General features: G+C 42.2%; 1 long non-coding RNA gene across 1 annotated transcript in view; it reads right to left on the bottom strand.

The window, feature by feature from the left end:
- Positions 1 to 17152, bottom strand: part of LOC114587214 (uncharacterized) — a 102977-nt gene extending 85825 nt beyond the window's left edge. The window contains exon 1 of the long non-coding RNA XR_013390999.1: positions 16706 to 17152. This is a non-coding gene — a long non-coding RNA (uncharacterized LOC114587214). The remainder of the gene's footprint in view (positions 1 to 16705) is intronic.
- Between the last annotated feature and the right edge of the window lie 1443 nt (positions 17153 to 18595).

The raw sequence follows: 18595 nt of genomic DNA, 5'->3' as shown, positions 1-18595 counted from the left end.
ATCTGCCCTACCACAGAATTAACCAGCGCCTCCATGGACAGCTGTGAGTCCAAAATGACTCCCAGGCTGCGCACCTGGTCGTTCAGGGGCACAGTTACCCCATTCAGGACCAGGGAGTCCTCCACACCAGCCCGCCCCCTGTCCCCCCAAGAACAGTATTTCTGTCTTGTCAGGATTCAACCTCAATCCATTTGCAGCCATCCATCCTCCAACCGGCTCCTGACACTTACACAGGACCTTCACTGCCTTTACTGGTTCTGATTTAAAAGAGAGCTAGAGCTGGGTATCATCCGCATATTGATGAACACACAGCCCAAACCCCCTGGTGATCTCTCCCAGCAGCTGCATGTAGATGTTATGTGTAATCCCCATCTTTCCAGTCTGGAGCAGCTTTATCTGTTTCTTTTAGAAGCCGTTTTAAGTTTCCCTACATATGTTTGCTTTAAACAAAGCCCTCTAAATTAAATTCAGGAGGCATCAGCCTCAAAGGGAGCTTTCTTGTGTAGTCTGTCCGTTTGTCCTTCTAGCTCAGTATTATCCTCCCCTTTCCCCCCTCCTTGTAATTTCTGAATTTGATCATTGTGGTCTGCAGAACTTTCATTGGTTTTATTAATAAATATATCCTTTTCACCTTCATGACGCTTCATTGTGCGTGGCGGGGTGTGGATGTCAAATACCTACAAAAAATAATAACAGAACACTGAATGACTTACAGCATAGAAATATGGCAAAAGGAGCTTGCGAATGAGAAAATGAGAACCTGAAACTGAAATTCTTTGTCCATCCTTTCATCCAAAATTGCAAGAGAAGACTTTCAGTCAATCTCTGTACCCATCCTCACATCCAAAAGAGAGAAGAAGAAGAAGAAGAGGAGGAGGAGGAGGAGTTTGGATTTGATATCCCGCTTTATCACTACTCGAAGGAGTCTCAAAGCGGCTAACATTCTCCTTTCCCTTCCTCCTCCACAACAAACACTCTGTGAGGTGAGTTGGCCTGAGAGACTTTAGAGAAGTTTGACTAGCAGAAGGTCACCCAGCAGCTGCATGTGGAGGAGCTGGGAATCGAACCTGGTTCACCAGATTACGAGTCTACCGCTCTTAACCACTACAACACAGAGAGAGACGGGAGTAGGATAAACCCATTGCTTCTTTCCCCCAGTAACAACTAGTGGCTGTGCCCCTGCTCTCGCCTGAAGGAGAGACACCAATCATGTTTGCACAATATACAAACATGGATCAGAATAGAGCTGAGATGGCATTCACCAAACATGCCAAAATCTGAAATGATGCATCAATTACTGCAATCCAGAACCAGTGCTGATGAAAGCAAGAATACACCAAGCATGAAAGAGCAACATCACAAACCAATTAGCAGGAACAGAGTGAATTTCCAAAATGAGCTGCTGCCTCCATCTCAAGCTGAAGCACAACTGCAAATGAAAAACAAGCCTTTTTCAATATAGCACACGAAATCCCCACAGATAATACGAATGTGTAATCATTTTGGCCAGCATATAGTTGGCAATTTTGGTTCTTCAGGAATGACTCAGTACCTCAAAGCTCCTAAGTGGCTGTAACACCCATCCCTTCCCTATATCAGCATCTATTTCATAATCATGTATTTCTCTTTTATCCTATGTTATTTTGTAAAGGTGGCATGAAAGCTTCCATGCACAATAGGGTCATTTCCCCCAAATGAAAAATACAGGCGTATATACGGTCACAACATTGAGATTGCTGGCAACGAAACTGATTTAATATTTTGTCAGCATTTTTCATATGCAAGCCTCCTGGAGAAATGCTGGTTGACACTGAAATTGCTCCCCCAAGATATAGCTCCATTGATTCTTTGTGATCAGTTCCAGTCTGGCTGGCAGATAGCTGTCCTGAACTCTCTGCAGAAATTGGGCCTTGCTCCTGAAGCCATCTTAAATTTGGGATTGGATCAAGCAAGATCCGTGGTCAGGCAAATGATTATGGACATAGAGAGACAACAGGACTGCTTGAGGTCCCCTGATTACATAATTGTAGAACACGAGAGAGATTGCTGTCCCGGCAGCATATCTGCATTTCCTCATATCCAGAAATGCAAGAAGGGCTTTCTGATTGCTGGTAATGAAACTGATTACATATTTTGGAGGCTTTTCATTTATGCAGGCCTCCTGGAGAAACACTGGTGGACACGGAAATTGATCCCCAAAGGTATAGCTCCACTGATTCTTTGTGATCACTTCCTGTGTCGCTGGCAGATAGTGGTCCTGAACTCTCTGCAGAAATTGGGCCTTGCTCCTGAAGCCATCTTAAATTTGGGATTGTATCCAGCAAGATCCGTGGTCAGGCAAATAATTATGGACATAGAGAGACAACAGGACTGCTTGAGGTCCCCTGATTACATAATTGTAGAACACGAGAGAGATTGCTGTCCCAGCAGTATATCTGCATTTCCTCATATCCAGAAATGCAAGAAGGGCTTTCTGATTGCTGGTAATGAAACTGATTACATATTTTGGAGGCTTTTTATTTATGCAGGCCTCCTGGAGAAATGCTGAGTTGTTGCAACAGAATTCTGCCTTTTTAAGAAATGGGAGAGAAAAGCAAGCTCCTCGCCTTGTCACTTCTGTGGACTTCTCCTGTGCCTGCCCGGCACTGGGGTCAGAAGCCAGCTGCCCCCTAGACTCTTCCTTCCCCCAGACAACACAGGGGAGGGGAGAAGCATGATCTAGCAAATAGGGTGAAGGAGATGACTAGACAAAGGGGAAAACCCCACAAGACAAGTACTCAAGCAAGGGTTTCTCTTTACACACAAAGAGCCAATTATTTGGGGATGAAAGAAATTGTAGTTTCAAGAACCTGAAGACATCATGAGTAATTATTGAGAGGATTAATAATAGTAGGACAATTTGTTAGGTCTAATCCAAATAGAACAGAGGGAGACTTCCTTATGCATGAAGCTTCCATGGGCTTTCAAGCTAATCTTGCTTCTCTCTCTCTCATTCCCTTTCTGTGTCTCTGTGATTTTGGACTCAGCACACTAATAGATATGCTCAGACATAAGAGCCTTGGTCACGAGGGATGGCCTGCCTGCAGATGAACAGAGGTGTTTAATTCACATTTTCAGGAGTGAGATGTGTTGATCAAGGAGATGAATAAATTCATTTTTTCTCTATTTTGGAATACCTGTGGGTTTTTTTTAAATAATTACAGCTAACCATATTTTGGTTGTGTATACAGTAAGTTGAGTAGGTGCTAAAGGATCAAATAAAACATTCCTAATCTCTTGAGTGACTAATAAACATAATAAGCCTTTACAAGGAATTAACACATTTTATATCCTGGAGCTGTGGAAATGTGTGGTGTTGATTTTCATCTCAAATAGCATATTTCAATTCAAATTTCCTGGGATTTCTCTAGTACAGATTTATAATCCTACTGCCTATCATGAGAAATTTGTATGCTATGAAATTAAATAATCTGTTATTGAAGTGGGCCAAAGAGAATAATACCTCAGGAACTGAGCAAAGTAGTTTTTCAAAATGGCCATTCTGCAAAATGCCTCCATTTTTAGGGATGGGAGAATTTCAAAGTGAACAGAGGCAGACTTCCTTGTGCGTGAATCTTCCATGGGTTTTCAAGGTAATCCCGCTTCCTCCCATTTCCTTTTCTCTGCCTCTCTCTCTGATATTTTGGAGCGAGAATACTAATAGATCTACCCAGATATAAGAGGCTTGGTCACAAGTGATGTATTCTGCCTGCAGATGAGCAGAGGTGATTAATTCACCGGTATGTTGATCAAGGAGATGAATAAATCCACTTTGTCTCAATTTTGGAATACCTGTTTCTTTTCCCCCAGCTAGAGCTAATCCCCCCCCCCCCCCCGATTATGAAGTTATTGTTCTTTAAATAGGCCATGGGCTGTTGTCTGCTTTCCAAAGAAGAGAAATGCTTATGGTATTTAGTATGGAGTTTATTTCCCCACAGTCTCTGCATTGGTGCTGTCCAATTCCCAGTTCCATTATGCTGCTTTAATCCTACTTTGTGTAGGTTTATGAATGTCTTCATGGAATGGGACATGAAAAAAGAAAACATGTACAGTGGTACCTCAGGTTACATATGCTTCAGGTTACATACGCTTCAGGTTACAGACTCCGCTAACCCAAAAATATTACCTCGGGTTAAGAACTTTGCTTCAGGATGAGAACAGAAATCGTGCTCCGGTGGTGCAGTGGCAGCAGGAGGCCCCATTAGGTAAAGTGGTGCTTCAGGTTAAGAACAGTTTCAGGTTAAGAACGGACCTCCGGAACGAATTACGTACATAACCTGAGGTACCACTGTATATATATGGGGGGGGGGACACAGGCTTGTTCTCTCACTGTTGTCATTTGCGTGACCCTTATGGGGGTGGGGCCATTTCTCCCTACAAACTTCCCACCCAACTCTGAGGTATTTTGAAAGGTATTTATTTTCCTCCAAACTCAATCAGCTCATGATTGTTGCTTTTCTTCACCTTTGTCTTCTCCCCATAATAAAATATTTGTGGGGGCTGCCACCCCAAAGCTGATGGACATTTCCATTCAATTAGTGTGTGTGCACCGTGTTATGTGATCAATTATGTGGGGCAGAGCCTACCTCCCCCAAAAATATTTTATTCAAGTTTGCAACATGCCCACAAAATTCCCACACAACGCTGATCTATTTGTAATGGTGTTGCTTCTTCCCAATTTCCCACATTTTATGATGCATTTTTTTTTTGGGGGGGGGAGTAAAATAAAAGGCTTACAAAAAGGGGGTTATGTTTTCTCAGGGATATGGATCAAAGTTGTTGTCATTGCTGGAGTTAGGGGCAGGCATGAAAGGAACTCACAGAGAACAGGTGCTTTGCTGAAGCTAAGTTTAATACATAAGAGGAAGGCAGTGATTTTCATTCCAGGAACAAAAGAAGAATTCTCTTCAAGACATTGCAATAAGGTAAGAAGAAGAAGAAGAGGAGGAGGAGGAGGAGGAGGAGGAGGGGGGGGAGGAGGAGGAGGAGGAGGAGGGGGGAGGAGGAGGAGGAAATGCATAGTGGATAGAAGTTGGGATCAACACATCCTAGGAAGCAGCTGCACATTTGGAAGGCAAACATGGATGAGCCAAACATCTGGGAATCCTGCAAACTTGGTGGTTTAACTGGGGATGCTTGGCATTTCTGGCACCTAGGCCCATGAGATAATCAGTCGTGAAGCCATGCCGAGTTCATCAGTTGCCGGTGAGGGCATCCTGCCGTTCTGTGTGCTCCCTTTAATAGCATGAATAGCATCCAGAGCAGCCATATCCCAGGCCAGTTCCAAAGGAGGATGTGCTCCCACAGCCAGTATATCCTCCCACACGAACTGGCTAACACGTGGCAGAGAGTATTGGTCCTGGGAGAGCCACAGAAACTAGAGGTTGCTGGATGATTATTTCTGATGCAGATACCTGAGTGATGTGATCAACATTGGCAGCAGGATTTATGTCGAGGCTACTTGATGGCACTCCACCACCACTTGAACCCCCATAGACTCCATCGCCCCCATAGATCCCCATTAGCACAAAAGCATTGTAGGCAGCGCCAAAGCTAGGATACATTTTGGAGTAATGGGTCCTGGATCTGAAAAGATGATAAGCAAACATTCATCCAATTTATTCATGATTCACACATCCAATTCATAACAAAACAACAACCATAACAACAAGCCCTACCTCCGCCAGTGAAGAAGGAGAGGAAGAAAAGGAGATTATAACACAATCTGCAATCCAACCCTATCATTCAAAAATACCCAATCCAGCAAGGGTGCAGCAGTCCAGCAATGGAGGGCTCTTGGTGGTGTCACCAACGGCTTTGTCTCTGTTGTGACCTCATGAGATGGTCTTCCTCCAGGCAGCTCCCCCCTTTTGGAACACATTCCACACTGAAGTGTGTCTATCATCCTTATGATTAACTTTGAGAAAAGATCTAAAAGCATTCTTGTTTACCCTTGTCTGTTCATGCGAACCCTGAAATTATTACATTTTCATGCTTTTCTTTTAGGATTCAAGGAGTTGTCCAGACCCCTCAGAATAAACTATGAAGGGTTTGAGAGCACAGGAAAACTCAAAGAAATGTAAGATATTAATTAGCGTTCTTCCCTTTCTCATACACAAACCCTTTCTCTTGACGGGACCATTTTATGTTGTGTTTACCTATGTTGTTGATTGTTAAGATTTAATACTATAAAAATATTAAATAAATATCTGACTATTGATAGGCCAATTCCTTCAGTGGTGGCATATTCCATGCTACTGTTCATCTTCATGTTTGGTTGGAATCTCATAATACTCCAAAAATCCAGTTTCTTGTAATATTAACTTTTTGCTTCAACTCCCTGGCCCTTGGCCAAATTGCTGAGCTTGATGCCACTTGGAATGCAACAACCCCATTGCAGCCACAGGTTCCCCACACTTTCTCCAGCAACAGAAAGCAGATATGGAAGGTCTATGGCCTCATAATCACCTCTTCCTTCCTCACCCCCTTTCCCTTTTATGCTGTGCTATTTCAGATGCAAAGCTAAACTTGCACCAAGAAGCTACCCTCTTCATGTTTCATTTTGTTTTCATTTCTGATTTTTTGCAACATGTTCTAGGAGCCCTGCCAAATACACTTTGGAGAAAGAAGTGCCTGGCATCTCAAGGTAAGGCAGGAAAGGGGCCCTGCTGAAACTCAGGAGAGCCCTCAGCACCAGTCCGTGTGGACCAGGTATAGGGTGGGGTATCTGTGAACCTCCAGGTGTTGCTGGACTCCAACACCCATCAGACCCAGCTGGCACAGGCAATGGCCAGGAAGGATGGGAGTTGTAGTCCAGCAACTCTGGGAGGACCATCGATATTCCCCATCCCTCCTGTAGACAGGCCTGAACTAGATGGAGGATTGCTCTGACTCCATACGAAAGGAGTCTTCCTTCATAGCAGCAAGGAAGAGGCAGCAAAAGCATGGAGTTCTCTCACTTACCAAGGTCTCAAGAGAAGTACTCAAGTGAAGGTGAGTGGAGCTCTTGTTAGAATCAAGGGCAGCAAGTCCTTTTATACGATTCTAGGACCGCAAGTCCCTCCCTTGTAGTCAAAAACTGCCTTCAGGTGTCCTACCTTCCCTGATTAATTGCTGGACATGGACTTCATCCTGAGACACCCTGTCTTCTTCTTCTTCTTCTTCTTCTTCTTCTTCTTCTTCTTCTTCTTCTTCTTCTTCTTCTTCTTCTTTGCTTTTGCTGTGAAATGTATCTCCAGTTGAGGGGCAAATGTTTGAATGCATCCAACTTGTATTGTGTTTGAATGCCATAGAAACATAATACAATTCTGAATGTGTATGTATTATCAGTGTCATCAAGATCAATGTTTGATTTTTTGTTTTGTTTTGTAGTTTAGTCATGTCCGACTCTTCGTGACCCCATGGACCAGAGCACGCCAGGCACTCCTGTCTTCCACTGCCTCCCGCAGTTTGGTCAAAAATGTTTGAATTACCTTACTGCAATGCCTGGAAGGCAATTCTTCCTTGGTTTCTGGAATGAAAATGTTCTCTGACTTCCTCTTATGCATTAAACTTAGCTTCAGCATAGCACCTGTTCTTTGTGGGTTTCTTTAATTCTTGTCCCTCACTCCAGCACCAACACCCAACTTAAATCCATATCCCTGAGAAACATAACTCTTTTTTGTGGTGGGGTATTTTACTCTTCAAAGATAAATTTCACCATAAAATGTCCCACATTTTAGGCTAATTGAGGCTGGGAAGGGGAAAAACAATTCCTGTTAGCTAGGGATGATGTGATTTGTAGTCCCGAACATTTGGAGGGCCACGTTTGGGGATGCCTGAGGTAAGCTATGCCCCACATAATTGACCACATTGCATGGCGCCGCTGGATCTTGGAGGAGGAAGGCTTAGTCCATGCAAACCTCTCAAACTGCAGGGCTGATTGGAGAGCATGGGAGACTATTGGCTCATCCAGGCTCCATAACACCAGCCTCCTCTAAACTCCACTTAGGAGCTTTGAGGTACTGAGTCAGTCCCGAAGAATCCAAATTGCTATGTTTTCTCTTGGCAAGAATGGCTAGACATTCATATAAGTGTTCACCCACCCTTCTCTGTGGGGATTACATGTTCTATATTCAAAGAGGTTCTCTTTCATTTGCCGTTGTGGTTAGGCTTGAGATGGAGGCAGCAGCTCATTTTGGAAGTTCACTCTGTTCCTCTTTGAGCTGCTGTTCCTTTAATAGTTGGTGTTCCTATGACAATAAAATTTCTACCTTATTTTATGAGATTCAATGTTCTTTTTAATTAGCGCTAAATATTGTTGCTTTCATCCTTATTGGTTCTGAACCTCAATCATTGATGAATCATTTGAAAGGTTGGAGTGTCTGGTATGTGCCAGCTCAGCGCTATTCTGCTCCATGTTTCTACAGTGTGTATACATGGTTGGTGCCTCTTGTTCAAGCGAGAGCAGGGGTACTATGCTGCAATCCCCCTTCCACTCAGTTCTTGAGATTTGTGTAAACCCCATCTTCCCACGCTGGGATGGGTTTATCTGTTTTAAAAAGCCATTTTAAACTTCCCTTATAATCCCTACATATGTTTGCTTTAAACAAAGCCCTCCAAATTGAATTCAGTGGACATCCGTCTCAAAGGGAGCTTCCTTAAGCAACGTCAGCCATTGGTCCATCTAGCTCAATATTGCCTACACTTTCACCCTGCAACTTCCCCTACAATGCATTATGAGCAGCAGTGCCCTTGCAAAGGAACAGCTGAATCCTCCACTTTACTGCTTGAGAGTGGAGGATTCAATCCTGCTTGGGGGTCTGCTTCCAAAGGGCATTCCACAGCTGGGACATAGGAGGAATAGAAACCTATGCTACTGTCCCAGATTAATTCTGGAAGAGCATCAATGCGTGGCTGGGGTTGCAGTCATAGGGGGACATATTAGCACTTGTGCTGAGGCTGCCCAACATTTTTTTTTATTGTTGTTGTTTAGTCATTTAGTCACATCCGACTCTTCATGACCCCATGGACCAGAGCATGCCAGGCACTCCTGTCTTCCACTGCCTCCCGCAGTTTGGTCAAACTCATGCTGGTAGCTTTGAGAACACTGTCCAACCATCTCGTCCTCTGTCGTCCCCTTCTCCTTAACTAAGCCATCCTTCTTCCACCAAGAGGAAGTGGTGCAAACACCATTCAGGAGGTGCCAAAGAAGTACAAACAGTATAGAAAACTGCAATGGACAACTGCTCATCTTGGCAGCCACCAGGCACTCTGCTGTGGCCAACATTGGCTTATTGCCTCCCTCCCATTAAGCCTCCAAAACACTAATCAACTGGGGTAGAAACCACACCACACAGCAATTAAATGAGGTGGCCTGATGACAACTGAAAGGAATCTTCTTGAGATGTATTTGATAGGAATCCTATAGGGCTTAGGGTCCAGAAAGTTCAAATATCCAGAAAGTGCAACCAGATTGCATATAATAATTACCTCTTTGGGCCTAATTAAATGAACAAAACTGTATAAAAGGGCTCCACATAGAAGTTTTTTCTCCAATAGCAGGTTGGGGCTTCTCTTGTCTCCAGCTCCCATGGTTTCTCCTGGTGTTGGTCATAGCTGTCAACTTACAGATTTGAAAATAAGGGACCAGCACAGTGGCGTATTTATTTTTTTAAAAAAATGATATTTATTAAAGTTTCAAAAATAAAGCAAGTTTCACAACACATAGTGAAAAAGAAAAAAACACCATACAAACAACAACAAAACACAATAAAAAGCCCATCATAAAAGACAAAAAAGAAACAAAAACATAAAACAGAAAAAAGCCATTTTCTTGGATAATATTTTCATAGTCCTCTTTCTGGACTCCCTCACATCTCCCTTTTCTGTGTTCCCTTTTGCAAAATCATGTTCAGCAATACCTCACCTTTTTTCAGATCTTAATTCATATTTTACACTTCAATTATTATGCCTCTATTCTTCCCTCCACTTTTTCATATTGTTTAAGTTTGACATAATATTGTTCTGACTTCACCTTTGTTCTGTATATCATTTTTGCATAACTTTAACTATATCACTAATACCATATTATCTTTATATCCCGCATCATTCTAACATTCATACAGTTTACAATGCTTTTGCAAATAGTCTTTAAATTTCTTCCAGTCCTCCTCCACTAGCTCTTCTCCCAGGTCTCGAATTCTGCCAGTCATCTCCGCCAGTTCCATGTAGTCTATCAGTTGCATCTGCCATTCTTCCAGGGTGGGCAAATCTTGTGTCTTCCAATGTTTTGCGATGAGTATTCTTGCTGCTGTTGCTGCATACATAAAGAAAGTTCTATCCTTCTTTGGCACCAATTGGCCAGCAATGCCCAAAAGGAAGGCCTCTGGTTTCTTAGGGAAGGTATATTTAGATACCTTTTTCAGTTCATTATAGATCATTTCCCAGAAAGCCTTGACCCTTGGGCACGTCCACCAAAGGTGAAAGAATGTTCCCTCAGTTTCTTTACATTTCCAACATTTATTATCTGGCAAATGGTATATCTTTGCAAGCTTGACTGGGGTCATGTACCACCTGTATATCATTTTCATAATATTTTCTTTTAAGGCATTACATGCCATGAATTTCACACCGGTGGTCCATAACCATTCCCAGTCAGCAAACATAATATTATAGCCAATGTCTTGCGCCCATTTTATCATAGCTGATTTGACCGTTTCATCCTGAGTATTCCATTTTAACAGCAAGTTATACATTCTTGAAAGTACCTTAGTTTTAGGTTCTAACAATTCTGTTTCTAATTTCGATTTTTCCACCTGGAAGCCTGTTTTTTTGTCCACATTAAAAACCTCTCTAATTTGACGATAATGTAACCAATCTCGCACTTTGTCTTTCAGTTTCTCAAAACTCTGCAATCTCCATGCGTCTCCGTCTTTTTCTATTATCTCCCAATATTTTGGCCACTTGGCCTCCATATTGAGTCTTTTCTGAGCCTTAGCTTCCATTGGTGATAGCCACCTTGGGGTCTTATTTTCTAATAAATCCTTGTATCTTGTCCAGACATTAAACACTGCTTTCCTGACAATATGGTTCTTAAATACTTTATGAGCTTTAACCTTGTCGTACCACAGATATGAATGCCACCCAAACACATTGTTAAACCCTTCCAAGTCCAGAGTGTCAGTGTTCTCTAAAAGTAGCCAATCTTTCAGCCAGCAGAAGGCTGCTGATTCATAATATAATTTCAAGTCTGGCAGGGCAAACCCCCCTCTTTCTTTAGCATCAGTTAGTATTTTAAATTTTATTCTGGGCTTTTTGTCCTGCCAGACAAACTTAGAAATATCCCTCTGCCACCTCTTGAAACAATCCATTTTGTCCACAATCTGCAAGGTCTGAAACAAAAACAACATTTTTGGCAATACATTCATCAATGGCCAGATATTTATTTAATATTTTTATAGTATTAAATTTTAACAATCAACAACGTATGGTAAACACAACATAAAATGGTTCCGTCAAGAGAAAGGGTTTGTGTACGAGAAAGAGAAGGACACAAATATATAATAGTATTAATATCTTACATTTCTTTGAGTTTCCTGTGCTCTCAAACCCCCCAAAGTTTATTCTGAGGTGTCTGGACAACCTTCAACTCCTAGAAACATAAAAGGAAACCATGAAAATGTAATAATTTCAGGGTTTGCAGGAATAGACAAGGGTAAAGAAGAATGCTTTTAGATCTTTTCTCAAAGATAGTCATAAGGATGATAGACACACTTCAGAGGGGCACATGTTCCAAAAGCAGGCAGCTGCCTGGAGGAAGATCATCTAATGAGGTCGCAAGGGAGACAAACCCATTGGTGACACCACCAAGAGGCCTACAATGCTGGACTGCTGCACTATACTGTAATGGGATTTTTAATGATATGGTTTTTTATGGATTACCATTTACCATTCTGACATGTCCTGGACCAATACTCTCTGCCTCGTGTGAGCCAGTTTGTGTGGGAGGTCTGTAACCTGAAGTGTATGTAACCTTAAGCGCATGTAACCCGAGGTACCACTGTACATGTTTTCTTTTTTCATGTTCCATTCCATGAAGACATTCATAAACCTACACAAAGTAGGATTAAAGCCGCATAATGGAACTGGGAATTGGACACCACCAATGCAGAGACTGTGGGGGAATAAACTCCATACTATATACCATAAGCATTTCTCGTCTTTGGAAAGCAGACAACAACCCATGGCCTATATAAAGAACAATAACTTCATAATCATGAAAATGTGAATTAATCACCTTTGCTCATCTGCAGGCAGAATACATCACTTGTGACCAAACCTCTTATATCTGGGTAGAACTATTAGTATTCTCACTCCAAAATCTCAGAGAGAGAGGCAGAGAAAAGGAAATGTGAGGAAGCGGGATTACCTTGAAAACCCATGGAAGATTCACGCACAAGGAAGTCTGCCTCTGTTCACTTTGAAATTGTATTTAAAAGAAAAAAATCCTCCACTCATACTCTAGAAACAAAATGAGACTGCTGACATACTCATGAAGCCACGAAATGAGGCAGCTCTTTTTCTAGTTTTGTCCCCATCCTCCTTCTTCCTGAATTGAACATCTCCCCCATTCCTAAAAATGCCGGCATTTTGCAGAATGACCATTTTGAAAATGAGTTTGCTCAGTTCCTGAGGTATTATTCTCTTTGGCCCACTTCAATAGCAGATGATTTAATTTCATAGCATGCAAATTTCTCATGATAGGCAGTAGGATTACAAACCTTTACTACAGAAATCCAAGGAAATTTAGACTGAAATTTGTATTTGAGATGAAAATTGGCACCACAACTTCTCACACCTCTGGGGCATAAAATGTGATAATTCTTTGTAGAAGCTTATTATGCTTAATTGCCATGGAAGATCTGGAGGGGACATAAATTGGCACATGGCTCTAAGTTTGCTACTATGGATACATAGGAGCATGTGGGGATGTTATGTAATTTGGTGGGCTTTCTTGCCTCCTTTTGGGGAATAAGAATTTTCCCTGTTTGAGATTGCAGTGAATTGAGGTTTCATCCCTGTCTGTGTCTTAGTGGATAGAATACCACACCCTCCAACATTTATAAAATGTAATTAGGGGCATGAGACCAGAGCCAATCGCACACAGAATTAGTTTATTCTGCTTTTGTTCCCTTCCTCCTCTTGCCTGAACTGAACCTCTTCCCCATCCCTGAGAATGCAGGACATGTTGCAGAATGGCCTTTTTGAAAAACTACTTTGCTCAGCTGCTGAGATATTCCTCTCTTTGGCCCACTTCAAATCCAGATGATTTAATTTCATGGCATACAAATTTCTCATGATAGGCATTAGGATTATAAATCTGTGCTAGAGAAATCCCAGGAAATTTGAAATGAAATATGGTATTTGAGATGAAAATCAAGACCACACATTTCCACAGCTCCAGGGCATAAAATGTGTTAATTCCTTGTAAAGGCTTATTATGCTTATTAGTCACTCAAGAGATTAGGAATGTTTTATTTGATCCTTTAGCACCTACTCAACTTACTGTATACACAACCAAAATATGATTAGCTGTAATTGTTTTTTTAAAAACCCACAGGTATTCCAAAATTGAGAGAAAATGAATTTATTCATCTCCTTGATCAACACATCTCACTCCTGAAAATGTGAATTAAATACCTCTGTTCATCTGCAGGCAGGCCATCCCACGTGACCAAGGCTCTTGTGTCTGAGCATATCTATTAGTGTGCTGAGTCCAAAATCACAGAGACACAGAAAGAGAAGGAGAGAGATAGAGAGAAAGAAGCAAGATTAGCTTGAAAGCCCATGGAAGCTTCATGCATAAGGAAGTCTCCCTCTGTTCTATTTGGATTAGACCCAACAAATTGTCCTACTATTATTAATCCTCTCAATAATTACTCAGGACGCCTTCGGGTTCTTGGCACTACAATTTCTTTCATCTTCAAATAATTGGCATTTCTGGGTGGAGGTTTTGGAAGTTGCCCTGCAACTATTGGTCTCCTGGTCTCTTTTACTCTCATTGTAATAAACATGCAGAACCAAAAGACCCCATCAACTCTTTGTCTATAGCTTTGCTTAATTCAGATATCCCCAGTCTGCAGCCCTCCAGGTATTTCAGATTCTAACTTGGCAAAACCTCCACCCAGAAAAGGAGGGAAAGGATGCCTTTTTGGTCATGTAGTGTCTGGTTATTTGCAACATTCTCTGCAGAGGGGAGGAATCACCCCGTCTCTCCAGACCAACCCTGCCTGCTGCAAAGGTGGTTGTGTCTTCATCTCTCTCTGTGTGCAAAGAGAAACCCTTGCTTGAGTGCTTGTGTTGTGAGATTTTCCACTTTGTCCAGTCCTCTCCTTCATCCTATTTGCTAGATCATGCTTCTCCCCTCCCCTGTGTTGTCTGGGGAAGGAAGAGTCTAGGGGGCAGCTGGATTCTGACCCCAGTGCTGGGCAGGCACAGGAGAAGTCCACTGAAGTGACAAGGCGAGGAGCTTGCTTTTCTCTCCCATTTCTTTAAAAGGCAGAATTCTGTTGCAACAACTCAGCATTTCTCCAGGAGGCCTGCATAAATACAAAGCCTCCAAAATATGTAATCAGTTTCATTACCAGCAATCTGAAAGCCCTTCTTGCATTTCTGGATATGAGGAAAGGGAGGTGTGCTGCCAGGACAGCAATATCTCTCGTGTTCTGCAATTATGTAAACAGGGGACCTCAAGCAGTCCTGTTGTCTCTCTATGTCCATAATTATTTGCCTGCTTGATCCAATCCCAAATTTAAGATGGCTTGAGGAGCAAGGCCCAATTTCTGCAGAGAGTTCAGGACCGCTATCTGCCAGCCAGACTGGAACTGATCACAAAGAATCAGTGGAGCTATACCTTGGGGGAGCAATTTCCGTGTCCACCAGTGTTTCTGCAGGAGGCTTGCATATGAAACATGCTGACAAAATATTAAATCAGTTTCATTGCCAGCAATCTCAATGTTGTGACCATGTATACTTCTGTATTTTTCATTTGGGGAAAATGACCCTATTGTGGATGGAAGCTTTCATGCAACCTTTACAAAATAACATAGGATAAAAGAGAAATAAATGATTCTGAAATAGATGCTGATATAGAGAAGGGATGGGTGTTACAGCCACTTAGGAGCCTTGAGGTACTGAGTCAGTCCTGAAGAACTAAAATTGCCAAGTGTCTTGGTTCAGGCATGTCCTCATTACCTCTGTGTTGGATGGTAATTATGTGTTAATTCTGTGTTAATTCCAAAAGGATTAACTTTTGGAAAATTGGAAGAGAGAGAGAGAGAGAGAGAAGTGGGAAAAGCAGGATTACCTTGAAACTCTGCAAAGCGACTTCTGCCTGAACTGAACATCTCTTCCATCCCTAAAATGCATGGCTCAGTGCAGAATGGCCTTTGTGAAAACTAGTTTGCACAGTGTCCAATTACCAAATCAATGGTATCCCATGTTAAATGCACAGCAGCATAAATTCAAAGGCTAATTGTTCACTTAATGACACCTCTAGTTTCCCCTCCGTTCATCAGCTGCTTGTGAATATCTCTCCCCTCTGACTTAAAAGAATCTTCCTGCCTCATTTACTGTTAGAAACAAAAATCTTACATTGTGGTTTTACCAATATTGCTCATTTGATCTGATTTGAATCCTTACCTGCCGTTTGCTATAAGGTCCCATGGTGGGTGATTACAATAAAATATACAATTACATAAAAATACAACTGGTACAACCATAAAATGAGAAAAGGGTAAGAACAATTAAACACAGTTCCATATATAACTCAGTCAAAATATAGTTCCCATGTAGTGCAGACTGGGATAATCATAACCATAATCATAAGAATCATAAGAATTAAGCCCTGCCCATCTGGCTGGATTGCCCCAGCCACTCTGGGCAGCTTCTAACACATATACTTAAAAACACATTCCACTTCAAAAGCTTCTTATTGAAAGAGGAAGGCCTTTGATGGTTTAATTAGCAATTTGTTGGGTAGGTGGTAATTTGATCAAATAAAACATTCCTAGTCTCTTGACTGACTAATAAGCATAATAAGCCTTTAGAAGGAATTAGCACATTTTGTGCCCTGTAACTGTGTTGGTACAGTCAATGGCCAGGAATGATGGGACTTGTAGTCCTTTAACTCTGAGAGAAGCCCTGCAAGTGTGGGAAATGTTTCAGTCAGAGCTCATGCCTCAAGAAGCACCAGGGGATTCACACAGGGGAGAAACCTTTCATGAGCCTCAAATGTGGGAGAAGGTTCAATCGGAACTCACATTTGACCAGGCACCAGAAAAACCACACAGTGTGATTTTTGATTTTTTTAAAAATGCTTTCCCGTTGGAAGTTCATCTCCATAATTACAGCCACTATAGAATAAGTAAAGCCAGGTATCGTGAAATAGGAAGCCTTTCCCCATCTTCCAAAGGAACTTTTGTCCAACACTCTTATTGGAGGAATATCATCAGGGAAATAATATATTGGATACAATTGCCAGTTTTCTTCTAAAATGTCCTTTCCCCCATCTGGCTCCTACTCTCCATCCACTTCTTAACAGGATTCTAGTATCTTCTCCAGATGATATTCTATTACGTGTTCTTTCCGTTTTACTCGTTTTAAAATGTCATCCCATTGTCAACACCTTCAGACAGGTCAGCTCTTGGGTTTTCCCATGGATTTTGAGACTTGCTCTCGGCGGCCTCTGGTTTCTGAATGGTTTTTACCAAATTCTTGGAAGCTGTGATAGGTGGCTGAGGAAGAGAGAGAGAGAGAGAGAGAGAGAGAGAGAGAGAGAGAGAGAACAAGACGATAACCTAATACCAATACTCTGTAGTGATGCAGGCACCTACCTTTTTCTCTAATTGCTTCTGTTTTATATATTTAATATTCCACTCTATTTCCTGATTTATTATCATTGAAAAAGCCACTTCCGAACTGGTGAGGAGGTGGGGTTGCGGGCCCACACCCTCCCCACAAACGCGGGGGCTGGAGATTGAGGGAATCCTCGGGCGCGTCAGCTCCCTGCATAGCCAATCAGCTGGTCAGGGAGGCGTGGCCCGGGCTATTTATGCCTGGCGCTCCCGAGGTCCACCCTCTCTTGCCTCTACATCTGATCAGGTTTCCCACCCTGCCCGCCCTTTTGTTGCTCCTCTGACCTTGCTATGGACTTTGGTCACCGTCAAGGGGCCTGGTAGGAATTTTTTTCACTTGGCGAATTGGCACCTGCCATTTGGTCTTTTTCGTCTACCTCGTAGCAAATCGTCACAATTCCTCAGCATTGGCAGTTAGGCATTGGTAGGGTTAGGGGTGGACTAAATGTCCCTCTTTTTTCAGAACTGCCTTTCCACAATGTCATCTATAAACATAATCAAATTCTGTGATTCTATGATTCTAAGTGTTTCTCTCCTTTTTTTCAGATTAACAGCTGCCGTTCAAGATGCCATCTATGAACATGGGTATATCCGTCCAGCTACGTCCCATTCCTGTTCCTGTTCGTGTTCCTTTTCCTTTTCCTGTTCCTGGTCGAATTACTACAACGTCTAAAATATATAGAGGCGGTTTCAGTAGAATAGCCGACATCAACTTTATGTGAATAAATTCAGGGTTCACTGCATCTCGCCTGAAATACAACTAGCGCTCCACCCCCCTGGTGACAGCTCCTTTACTGAGAGAAGGATTAACTTATTCCTCTTTTGAATCTGAACATGATCCCCAGAGGAAAGGGGGGAAATGGTCCCTGAATTGCATGTGTTGGGTCAATGGCTGGTGATTGTATGGGCTCAGGTGTCAGAAATGCTGGGTCTTCCCTTCTAGACAAGCCCAAATGGACTGGATCAAGGATCTCTTAGCATCTCTGACACTCAGGTCTACACCTCTCTGCTCAGTGCATATTGCTGTTTTCCTCCCTTTTCTCTTGGATATGCACCTTTTTCTCCCCTTCTACCTAATGTACTTTGACCCAAATTTGTGGGACACCAAAGTGTGAATGACCTACACTTGTCATTTGTTGATGGATCTCTGAATATAATGTTTCCAGATTCCCAAGAAGCTCTGTTTTTCTCTGTATCCCTTTGATTAAATCACAGCAGGCAACCTTAAAACAGTCTTTTTATTATTTTACACTTCAATGCATTGTTTGCTTTTATTCTTATTCTTATTCTTATTTAGAATTTATATATTGCCTTATACCAGGAGGTCTCAAGGCTGTTCACAGAACAAAATCAAAATATAAAACCACAAAATATATAAACAAGATAAAAGCAACAACCAAATAACCCCCTCAACCCCCCCCATTTTTAAAGGGCATAGGATGTCAATCAAATCAACCAAAGGCTCCATTAAAATGGAACATTTTTGGCTGGCGCCTAAAAGTATATAATGACGGCACCAGGTGAACTTTCCTGGGGAGAGCATTCCACAGATGGGGAGCCACCACAGAGAAGGTCCCGTTCTCGAGTTGCCACCCTCCAGACCTCTCAATCTCCCACCCATCTGGTCTAGGGAACCACCCACTAACAGTGTCTCAGTCTTA

The sequence above is a fragment of the Podarcis muralis genome, chromosome 16, assembly GCF_964188315.1.
Source record: "Podarcis muralis chromosome 16, rPodMur119.hap1.1, whole genome shotgun sequence".
NCBI lineage: Eukaryota > Metazoa > Chordata > Lepidosauria > Squamata > Lacertidae > Podarcis > Podarcis muralis.
This window is presented reverse-complemented; position numbering and strand designations above follow the sequence as displayed.